Genomic DNA, 12788 nt, shown 5'->3' with positions numbered 1-12788 from the left:
CAATTGTCTGCAGTTTTTGAGAGAGATTTACCTAGAAAATGCCGTTTGCGTTGGATGGGAAGGGATGAGGAGCGAGGAAAAAGTTCATATCAACAAGGCACTGAGGCAGGGGTGCCTTTTATCCCCGCTGCTGTTTATGATGTACATGGTGAGGATGGAGAAGGCGCTAGAAGGAAGTAATACCGGGTTTAATACCGGGCGGGTACAGTAGTAGAGCAGCAGCTTCCAGGTTTGCTTTATGCGGACGATATTGTGTTGCTAGCTAACGAGCAATGTGATTTGCAACGTCTGGCTAATATCTGTGGACAGGAAGGAAACAATTTAGGTTTGAAATTTAGTGTTAGAAAATCAGCTGTTATGGCATTCAATGAGAACAGCGAACAGACAGTGGCGATACAAGGCCAGGAAATACCTCGGGTAACAAAATATAAAGACCTTCGCATATGGATAAACGAAGGCATTAGATATATGGAAACACAGGAAAAAACAATAACAGTGAAGGGGAAGAGAACTGCAGCCATAATGAAACACAGAGTGCTAGGGGGATACAATAGGTACGAGGTCCTCCGAGGTATATATGTGGAAAGGTGTAATTGTTCCAAGACTTATTTTGGAAATGCGGTTGTTTGCTTTAAATCAGGGGTACAATCAGGACTCGACGGGAACCTCGCATTGGGCGCTCACAGGAAAACTACAAATGAAGCTGTGCAGGGTGACATGGCTGGACTAGTTTTGAAATGAGAGAAGCTCGCAGTAAAATTAAGTATGAAGTACGGTTGAGGAATATGGAAGGAAGTAAATGGGCTGGGAGAGTGTTCAGGTATCCGTACAGGAAAAACATAGATTCACAGTGGAGGAAAAGAACTAGGAAGCTTACCAGCAAGTATGCGACCTGTAGGGTTGGCAAGACCGCAACAAGGAAGGTCAAGCGGAAAGTCAGAGAAGCTGAAATAATCTCATGGGTGGCGGCAATGGAAAAGAAACCTGCCATGAGTAACTTCATAAGAGGAAAAAACGAAATCAGGAAAGAAACAATATGTGATAACTCAAAGGGAAGCTCATTACTATTCGAAGCGAGATCGGGATGCCTTAGAACAAGCACCTATAAATAGAGATATAAGACGGAATAAGAAGCATGTGCTTGCTGCGGTAAAGCTAGGGAGACTATGGAGTATGCTTTATTAGAATGTGAAGATGTCTACCCAGCGGTCGATTTAGGCGCCACTGGCCTCCTTGAATCACTTGGGTTCAGAGAGAGCAGTGGAAAAGTAAACATGTCCACAATAGGGAGTAGTAAAAGGCGATCGGAGGATTGGTGTAAGTAGGGAAGCGACAAAAAAAAGAACGGAAACGTACAAAAGCGCAGTTCGAAATACGGGATCAGAAAATTTGGGTGGGGTCAAAAAAGAGCTTTTTTCTTTTTTTATTGTTTAACCTAGTTAGCACATTAGGCAGTTTAATAGCAAGAGCTTGGTGGCACAACCCACCGCGCGGTTCCAAAGGGGACGCTCATAACATCCTTCCATCCATAGTCAAATACAGCTTTATGCTCGGGAACAGCAGATCGCTGTTCTTTTTTTGTTATATGGCGACAACATGCCGACACTCAGAGCCAACAATCGTCAAATACTGCTTCAGTTGTAAGACCGCACGGCATACATATAAACCCCTCTTATATTTGCACCGTGCAAGCTTGCCCTGGTGGCGAAGCACTTCCCTTTCAGCCACCGAGGTGAGCGGACTCGGAATGTCGGGCTCTTCACAAGCCGCCTCGGTGACCCACTTCGGCTGCGGTAGCAGGTGGAATAATTTACATGCTCACGTGAAATCCTCACCTACATTATCGTCATACCAACGTTCACTGAGAGCTTATAATAATACCTTTTAAACTGCATGACTTCTTTGAAAAATTTTCATGTTGCTTATGATGTACATTTTTTAATGTTGTAATGTGTTGCCATAGCTTTTATTACTTGAACACTGTAGAAATTGTGTAATCCGTTCTTTGTTTATAACCGCAATTGACGTCTCTTTATTTATATATTATTATGCAACTGAGAACAAGAGGTCCCGCTGCAGTTTACAACTGTGGGACTTCTTTCCGTATAACAGCACATATATGTAACTGTATAACTGTATAACTCTATGTATAACTGCATATATGTACCACTAATGAATGAAGCAATAAAATTGAAACTTCAAACTGAAAAACCAGGCCAGGACTACCGACTGATTTTCCCATCATTGCCAACAGGTGCATCCGTTCTGCATACGGTTCTCTTACATGCTGACGTTAAGGCGAGGCCTTAAAGAGTGGAACATTTCTGTGACCCTCTTACACGACTATCACTCATGCCAGAAGTGGTTTTCCCACTCGCAGGGGCTCTAAGAAAATGTAAAATACCAGTGCAATATTACAGTTAAGCTGACTACAGCCAAGATCCCGGGATTTCGTAGTGGCGTAACGTCGACAGAAAACTATAATCATCAATGTCTCATGCCCCTGTAAAGCAGTGACTGCAAGCACTCAGGAAAGTGAATCGAACAGTGCATACATTCTTTGGAATCACGCATACAACATAAAGGACAGGACACCTTTCAATAAAGAACAAGTTCAAAACAAACATGCAAACCACATAATTGATGACAATGCAGTAATGCAATGCGAAGCACTCAGCGCTCCCAGCATACGCTTGCTGGTAAACGTTACTGTGGCGCAAGCTGCTGCGGCGGCACCAACTTGACTGCAGCATATGAAACAATGAATGACGTAACCGCACTTTAGTTCTTAAAACAAGAACTTGTGTTAGCGACTGATTCAGAATTGCTTTACGAAATTCTGGCGTATATAATATTTATGATTAAAATATGAGGATGCATAATGAATAACGAGAATTAGGAGTCTATATAGACGACCTGTAGATGGAATTAAACATTTTCTTGTGGAGCATATCGTGAAAAAAGTGAACAGATGCACAGTGGTTGCCCGTTTTCAGCAATTACGCGTACAAATTTAAACGCTATAAATTATTTCGGTTCATTTTGACGACTCCGTATTCCTAAACTGTAATTAGCACAGAAAATTTCAGGCATATATTTTGGGGCCGCAATTCCTAAAATGACGTATTTCAGCTACAATGCCATCCAAATATGCAATCTGCGTTATAGGTTTCTCATACTGTCTACATGAATCGGAATTCGCAACCTTCTTTTATAAAGTTTGCCACACCATGTGTATTTTCTCGTTCAACAAGTTATAAAAGGAAATAATTTGCTTTCTCTTCAGCTGTTATAGCGTTTGTTCCCATGCAGTAAAAATATTTGCCACCGGCCATTTACTTACCTACGTAGGTGACATTCATTCCGTCGTAGGGGATACTATTTACACCACGGGTAAACGTGGCATTGCATTTGTTCCAAAATAACCTAAAGTAATAAACACATTATTTCTTCATAATGAAAACACAATATAACGATGTTCAACAGCCTTACGGTCTGGTAAATGAGCAACCGTCAGATGTTGCTTGCTCCACAAGGTCAGGATAACACCTTTCTTCGTGGTGATAATAATCCACTGAATACGTATTAGTGGAGGTAGTTGCAAGGGGACGCGCGCATGCATTTTTGTAGTACATCTGCGAAAAAATAAAAGTGTCGAAGATATCACCTCCCAAAGGAAGCAATAAAGCTCGCTGCCATTTCGGCCCTGTTTTTTCGCGGTTCGATATATCCGGCATATGGTGCACAACCGAAACATTTTCAACGCAATTCAATGCTAAATTCCTCCGGGTGATTTGTTCCTAGCTAGTTTTATACATCTGCGCATTTTAGTGAGTGCGTGTGCGAAAAACAAACTTTATTTAATTGATGCCAGATTTCTGCATTGGCCCTAACGCCCAGAGTACTACTACACACGGCGTGGATAGCATACAAAAAGCCGCGTACAGTAAGATATTGTGGCTTCTATAGTGCGGCAAAGACGACGACGATAAGAAGACATATCGGCACTTGTGAAAAAAAAAAGATAAGAGCAATAAGAAGAAGCAGTGTCTGGAGCGCGGTATTAAAACAGTACTCTCTTGTTACTGTCCCTGCGTACCAGTTCGTCTGTCCCTCGAGTTGTGTGACGCCGCGATAATATGCCAACGCATTAACAAGTAATTAAAGTGCCGACTCAAGGTCAGTGTCTCTGACAGTGGCGAAGAGCGCTTATGTTGCCTGCGTTGTCGCAGTTATTTACTGAATACAACAGGGTTGGTAACAACAATGAACGAATAATGAATTATTTGAAAAAACGTTCCCGCAACAAGATGATTCGTCATCGACCGCCACATTTCATTAAATAGACTTACTCGATAAGACATATTGCATTAATGGCTTTCCAGTTTGACAGGAGTGGCGCGAAATTTGTGAAATCGTACTAGAATGGAGGAGCACAAGCAGTGACTGCGCGGCTGTGTAGAGCGATTGCCGACTGTTTTTTCGAGTCCCGAGCGATGGAGAGCCCAGCACTTCCCCTGTATTGCTCCCCACGCCAGCCGAAGCCGGAGGCTTTAAATGCCCTCGCACCTAAAGGCATACTATAGCGCCCTAGTCGTTGATGGGCGTTTCTCCCTGAGTCCACTAAAGACGTGGCAAACCTTTCGCGCAGGTTCGCAGTGTGTATATGACATAGCGATGGAGTGCATGTCGACTCCACCGAACCTGTAGCTTCCGAGCATCTATTATTACATGAAGTTTCCGCGGCCATTTAGCGAAGGTGTGGGTTTCACCCAAACATCCCAGCCAATTTGACATTCCTCTGCTCTGCAGGAAACAGCATGCGGCTTAAAATCCTAAACCCGCAACCTTTTTTCCCCTGTGCATATTGCGATTTCTTGTATATTTTAGTTCGACTTGACCTTTCACTTTTGCCATTTTTGTTATTTCTTGCTTAACTGTACCGTATGGGGATTCTCTAGTACATTGTGAGCTCTTTAATTATCCTGTTGTCTCTTTATAACACATATCGTTTATCTATTCAAAGGTGACCGGTCTCAAGTCTATTAAGTCTTTAAGAAATTAACGAATATTATTTATCATACGTTATTAGCCTCGTGCGCTAGCAATCGCGGCGCTGCCAGCGGCGCTCCGATGACGTCAGCCGCGAGAGCCGCCTCTGTCGTCTGCTATGCTCCGTCTGAAGCAGAGCTTCATTTTCAGGCTTCTTCTCATTTGCTGACTGCGTCGCGCGTAACACGTCACTTTTAATCACTGTCTATATTTTTATTCTAATTTGGGTTCTATCAATGACAGCATTAGGAAAATAATTGAATACGATAATACTGGGTTCTTACGTGCCAAAAGCACCTTTTGATCATTAGGCACGCCGTAGTGGAGGACTCAGGATGAGTTTTGACCCACAGGGGACCTTTAATGTGTCTTCCAGTGCACAGGACACGGCCGTTTTCGCATTTCACCACCGTCGAGATGTGTCATGAGCAAGACAACGCTCGCTTGTATATTTAAAGTATCCCCTATATCACCACCCGATGCGGTAGCCTACTCGCTATGGCACTGCGCTGCTAAGCGTGAGGTCGCGAGTTCGATTCCGGTTTCGGGGCCCCATATTGATGGGGCAGAAATGTGTGACGTACAGGAATATTAACCTCAGTTCACAAACACCCCATATGTAGTTATGACAGCACATAATGGCATTTCACCTGTGCCCGTTATCAACTAGCTTCCAAATGAGTGACGGCAACGTAACTTACAATATGCGCACGAGAGGCTTTATTAAGAAATAACGCCAAGAAAACGCAATATTCGAGCGATTAAGGAAATGAAATTATATCTATGGCATTATTGGCAGTTTATACATAATTTACTGCATGGTATAAATGGTCATTGTGGTTGTCCGCCATCGGGCTACTATGGAGCACATATACCAAGACATCGCCTACATCATCTAAATAAGTATGAACTGATACCACTAAATTTTTAGCTTGAATTGACTTACCTTCGTGATATCAGGGTCCATTTTCGTCGCTTTTGCCTGGAGAAAAAATATGATAAATAACAAGACTTGACAAACGAAAACTTCACCTACCAATTTTTAATAGCACATTTAGTGTCTGCATTTCCGAAAAACGTTCTGTTGGCACGCAATTTCGCTCTACATGACATAACTTCAAGTACGTTCTCTAAAGTACATATGCCCGCAAGTTGGTTACATCATTTCAATCTCTCGTCACATTCATTTTTGGAGGTGAGCATGGAGGTCAAGTGAGCATCCCGCCTCGCTCCAGCATTGTTATTTCGGTCGGCACCAAAACACCCGCTGATGTAGAAGGCTCCACCGAAGGCTACCAATGTCTACTGCTAGACCGCGAAATTTGCGTCGCAAAAGGGATCGCTCGACTGCATGGAGGCAAAACTGAAGTGTTGCTGACAAACTTCAGCCAGGAGTTCAAGCACATCAACAAGGGCACGACGATCGCGTACATCCAAGAAAATCTGGAAACCAGTAATGCATTTGTCTTCTCGCATTCCACCGCATCTACGCCGAGGACCATAGTTCCCGAACCAGACTACGACATTAATACAAGATTCCCCATGATTAAGCAACAGCAGCTCAGAAGCCTGCTCCGACGATACAAAGGCTGTTTTTCAACGTCATCGAAGATTCGACAAACACCAGTCGCCAAGCATCGCATAAGCACCTAGGAGTGCGCTCGACCACTCCGACGTGAAGCTATTAGAGAACAAGTCGACGAAATGCTGCGCGACGACATCATCCAGCCGTCGAAAAGCCCGTGGGCATCCCCGGTTGTCCTGGTAAAGAAAAAGGAGGAACCCTACGTTTCTGCGTCGATTATCGTCGACTGAACAAGATCACGAAGAAGGACGTGTACCCCCTCCCACGGATAGACGACGCATTGGATCGGCTCTGCAACGCTAAATACTTCTCGTCGATGGACCTCAAGTCTCGCTATTGGCAAATAGAAGTCGACGAAAGAAATCGCGAGAAGACCGCCTTCATCACCCCAGACGGCCTCTACGAGTTCAAGGTTATGCCATTTGGACTGTGCTCAGCGCCTGCAACGTTCCTGCGCGTGATGGACACGGTTTTAGCAGGCGGCTTGCAACAGTACTCGAGGCCATGAAGTCATCAGGGCTCACTCTAAAGCCAGAAAAGTGCCGCTTCGCTTACGATGAGCTTCTGTTCCTAGGCCACGTCATCAGCAAGTCTAGGTCCGCCCCGACCCGCAGAAGACAGCTGCCATCGCAAAGTTCCCGCAGCCCATCGACAAGAAGGCAGTGCGTAGATTTCTTGGCATGTGTGCCTACTACAGGCGATTTGTCAAGGGCTTTTCACGCATCACTGAGCCGCTGACACAGCTAACTAAATGTGACCCCCAGTTCAAGTGGGAAACGCCGCAGGCCGACGCATTTCAAGAACTCAAACGACGCATGCAGTCGCCGCCGGTACTTGCACACTTCGACGAGGACGCCGATACCGAAATCCACACTGACGCCAGTAGCCTAGGCCTCGGTGCCGTCCTAGGCCAGAGAAAAGATGGGCATGAACATGTGATATCTTATGCTAGCCGGTCGCTGTCAAAAGCGGACGGCAATTATTCTACGACTGAAAAGGAATGCCTCGCCATCATTTGGGCTACAGCAAAATTCCGCCCTTACCTATATGGCAGGCCATTCAAAGTTGTCAGCGACCATCACGCGTTGTGTTGGCTAGCTAACTTAAAGGACCCTTCTGGACGTCTGGCGACGTGGAGCCTCAGACTGCAAGAATATGACGTCACAGTAATCTACAAGTCCGGACGAAAACACTCTGACGCCGACTGCCTATCACGCGCCCCCATCATCGATCCCCCGCCGGAAGACGACGAGGATGACGACGTCTTCTTCGGAATAATAAGCCCAGAAGACTTCACTAAACAGCAACGAGCAGACCCGGAGCTAAAAGGCCTCGTCGAGTATATGGAAAGGAAGACCGACGTTGTCCCTAGGGCATTCAAGCGTGGATTGTCTTCGTTCACGCTTCAAAACAACCTACTCGTGAAGAAGAACTTCTCACCAGTCCGCGCCAACTACCTTCTTGTTGTTCCGTCGGCGCTGCGTCCAGAAGCACTGGACGCCCTATGTGACGATCCGACCGCTGCGCATCTCGGTTTCTCCCGGTCGCTATCGAGGGTACAAGAAAGGCATTACTGGCCGCATCTAACCGCCGATGTCGCCCGTTAGGTCAGGACATGCCGAGACTATCAGCGACGCAAGACACCCCCGACAAGGCCAGCGGGATTACTACAGCCAATCAGGCCTCCTTAACAACCTTTTCAGCAGATCGGCATGGACTTGTTGGGATCGTTTCCGACATCAACTTCCGGAAATAAGTCGATTGTAGTGGCGACGGACTATCTCATCCGCTTCGCTGAAACTAAAGCTCTACCGAAAGGCAGCGCAGCCGAAGTGGCGAAATTTTTCGTCGAGAACATCCTGCTGCGACATGGTGCTCCAGAAGTCCTCATCACCGACAGAGGAACGGCTTTTATAGCAGAGCTCACGCAAGCCATCCTGCAATACAGCCAGACAAGTCACAGGAGGACAACGGCCTACCATCCGCAGACGAATGGTCTCACGGAGCGCCTGAACAAGACCCTCGCCTACATGCTAGCAATGTACGTCGACGTCGAGCACAAGACGTGGGATGCGGTCCTGCCGTACGTAACATTCGCTTACAACACGGCGGTGCAGGAAACAACACAGATCACGCCATTTAAGCTGGTCTACGGCTGGAACCCGACGACGACGCTCGACGCCATGCTGCCGCGCGTCACTGACGAGGACAATCTTGACGTCGCTATCTATCTCCAGCGCGCCGAAGAAGCCCGCCAGCTCGCCCGCCTGCGGATCAAGAACAAGCAGAAGGCCGACAGCCGACACTACAACCTCCGACGACGCTTCTTCGAGTACCAGCCCGGCGACCGTGTTTGGGTATGGACCCCGATACGCGACGAGGACTCAGTGTGAAACCACTCCGACGCTATTTCTGACCCTACAAGGTCATCCGACGTATTGGCGCTCTGGACTATGAGGTCGTGCCAGACGGCATTTCGCATTCACAGCGGCGCCACGCACGATCTGAAGTGGTCCACGTGGTGCGCCTTAAACCCTTTTATGGACGCTGACGAACTTCCTATTTTTGCTGTTTTCTTTGCTACGAGTGCTGTTCTTTATTACTTTCGTTTGTTTGCAGCATCGGGTCGATGCTTTTTAAGAGGGGGGTATTGACACGTGTACTTGTCTTTATCGGGCGACATGTTTCACCACCGAACAAATGCTATGGCACAGCGCAGGACGCGCTTGCATGTGTGGGAAGTTTCTGGAATGTGATCGATGGTTCCGTCCACTGCCTGTGACCGAAACTTGTGTAATCTGATTGCATGTGTGCACGACGCGAATAATGTAGAACTTTGTGGAAGGCACGCGGGCCCGAACGATTAGTCTGGAACATTCGACGACTGCTGTATAAAAGCCGACGCGCTTGACCCGCTGATCAGATTTTCGGCCATCGCCGACCGTGTTCGCCGCTATCGTTGTGCTTTAAGTAAAGCCTGTCTTGTGGGCACAGGTTCGCCGAATAAAGTTAGTTTTGTCGTTCACAGTATTGCTACTGTGTTCTTCTACGTTACCACCACGTGGCAATATTTTCCAGAGTCGTTTAGATTTGTAGTGGTGGACGCTTGATTTAAAATCTTCTTCCCTCAGCACAGCGGCCAGATTCTCTACCACAAAAACGAGGAACGCAAAGGCCCAGTTGGACGGGAAAACAGAAACAGAAATACTTAGGCAGATAGATGCTTGGATCAAGGAATGTGCGCGAAGTACCCTAAGATTTATAACGTACTCTAGAAATCCTGTGATGAATATAGACATTAAGCTTGGACCATTAAGCTTTGATTTTCAAATTAACACATACCTTGCATCAGCAAAAGAACCGTTTGGTTATGAATTCAATTCAGCTGGTGTGGTACTCTTTCTCAAGTGAAGTTACGGCAAGCGATGCCTTCTGGTCCACTGGTAATACGTTTCAGGGGGTTCGACTCACTAATTCTTCCTCAAACCTCCATTCCAGCAAGCGGTGCGTTAGGTCGCAGAAGCTTCCAGTAGCACCATGAATTTGTATTTGCGCATCGAAAAGATTAAATTATTATACACACTGTTATGGCATGAAATTGCTTTAAAACTGTCGAATCTGCCATATTGTGCAGACCTGCATAGACATAGCTCAGACGCTTAGCTTTTGTTACGCTCTGCGGTGAGCTACCTTCAGAGCAGGAGCTGCGCTTATTTTTTTTTTCTGCCACTGACATCAGACGCAACGGCTGCCAACACAAAGTTAATTCGCACGCCTCAATCACGCGAGTCTGACCATGATGGCAATGTCACAACGGTGTAGTCTGTTTTAAATTCTCATGCTTGCAGCGGTAGAAAATAAACATTTTCATAGCTGAGTAGCCGAGCAGCCCCGTCGCTCCTATTCGCCGACTCCCTTCGGACGCCGCTCCCAGCCGGAAAACTAGACGGTGCAGCGCCTCGAGGTGACGCTGCATTGCTCCCTACGCCGCCAAATCCTCTACTGACGTTGCCCACTCATCAGAACCTTCTTGACGTGCAAGTCGACGGTGTTTCTGTGTCTGCACTCATAGACACTGGGGCACGCCCACCACGACGCCTGTTGTCCGTGTAGCCGATGGCGGAACAGCCCCCGTAATTGGTATCTGTACCGCCCGCGTCTCCTTCGCCGGTCGCTCAACAATCGGGCTATTCACAGTCATCGCTCACTGTCCCCACGACATCATCCTCGGCTTAGACGTTCTCTCCGCACATTCTGCTCTCATCGATTGCTCCACCAGTACTCTCCGCCTCGACCTGCCTGTTCTGGATCCCGCTGAACAACACCCTACTCGCCTCAGTTCAGTCGACTTCGTTCGCTTGCCACCTTTGGCACTGACTTACGTTGACTTCGTGTCCTCCCCACCAGTCCCCGATGGTCACTACATCGCGGCTCCTATGCAAGACGTCATCCATACACACGGGATCACAGTACCTCAGACAGTTTTATCTATTACGGCGAATTGCGTCTGCCTGCCCGTGGTCGATTTTGGCGTGACGACACAAGTGCTGCCACGCGGGATGTCTCTGGCCCAACTTTCCTCATTCGAGGATCACTCTGTAGCATCGATTTCAGTACACGACAATTCAGCCGATCCTCCTCCACCGTCGCAGTCGGCAACTTGTACCATCGCCAACTTACAAAAAATGATTGCACCCGACATGCCTTCCGAGCACGCTCGTGCGCTCTACCGCGTTCTGATTTCCTACCAAGATATTTTTGACTTTAAAGATCGTCCTTTGGCCCAAACAACAGCTGCCAAGCATCGCATTAATACCGGCGATGCCCCTCCTATTCATCGCCGCCCGTATCGAGTATAACAGGCTGAGCGTCAAGTTATTCACATCGACGTTCGCAAAATGCCTGCCAAGAACATTATTGAACCGTCATGTCGTCTATGGGCGTCACCTGTTGTGCTGGTAAAAAAGAAGGATGGCTCATGGCGCTTTTGTGTGGATTATCGGCACCTTAATAGGATTACCAAAAAGGACGTGTATCCCCTACCTCGGACTGATGACGCCCTTGACTGCCTCCACTGTGCTCGCTATTTCTCCTCTATTGACCTTCGCTCCGGGTATTGGCAGATTGCCGTGGACGATCTCGACCGCGAGAAGACTGCCTTTGTAACACCCGATGGTCTTTATCAATTCAAAGTGATGCCGTTCGGTCTATGTAACGCTCCTGCCACTTTTGAGCGCATGATGGACTCCCTTCTTCACGTTTCATATGGTCCACGTGCCTGTACTACTTGGACGACGTTATAGTACTCTCCCCAACATTCGCTACGCACCTCGAGCACCTCTCAACAGTCCTGCACGTTTTTCGGCGAGCTGGTCTGCAACTCAACGCATCGAAGTGCCAATCGGCCGTTGCCAGATTACCGTCCTTGGACATCTCGTTGACGCGAACAGAGTGCAACCGGACCCATGCAAGATTCATGCTGTTACGCACTTCCCTGTTCCAAAGTGTGTCAAGGATGTGCGCAGCTTCATCGGTCCTTGCCCGTACTTCCGCCATTTTGTGAAAAATTTCGCGGCCATAGCACGACCACTAACCGAGCTTTTGAAAAAAGACGCCCCTTCCCAGTGGGGCGATAATGAGGCCTCTGCATTCTCGCTTCTAATCGACCTTCTCACAACGCCTCCCGTTCTGGCCCAATTCGATCCTTCTGCGCCTTCCGAAGTCCGTACTAATGCCAGCAGTCACGGAATTGGCGCAGTACTGGCACAACGCCAGGGTGGCCACTACCATGTTATCCCTTACGCCAGCAGGCTCCTCTCGCCCGCGGAGCGCAACTATTCCGTCACTGAGCGTGAGTGTCTGGCCCTAGTTTGGGCAGTTGCGAAGTTCCGCCCATACTAATATCGCCGACCCTTTTCCGTTGTCACAGACCATCACGTGCTTCGCTGGTTATACTCATTGAAATACCCTACAGGAAGACTTGGTCGCTGGGCCTTACGCCTCCAAGAATATTTGTTCTCTGTCACCTACAAATCTGGCTGGCTACACAAGGACACTGACTGCCTCTCTCGCTACCCGGTAGACGAGCCTGACGACGCCGACAGTAGTACCACTGATGGCATTTTCTCTGTGTCTGCCTTCGCTACCATCG

Source organism: Dermacentor andersoni, chromosome 7 (genome assembly GCF_023375885.2).
Source record: "Dermacentor andersoni chromosome 7, qqDerAnde1_hic_scaffold, whole genome shotgun sequence".
NCBI classification, from domain to species: Eukaryota; Metazoa; Arthropoda; class Arachnida; order Ixodida; family Ixodidae; genus Dermacentor; species Dermacentor andersoni.
This window is presented reverse-complemented; position numbering follows the sequence as displayed.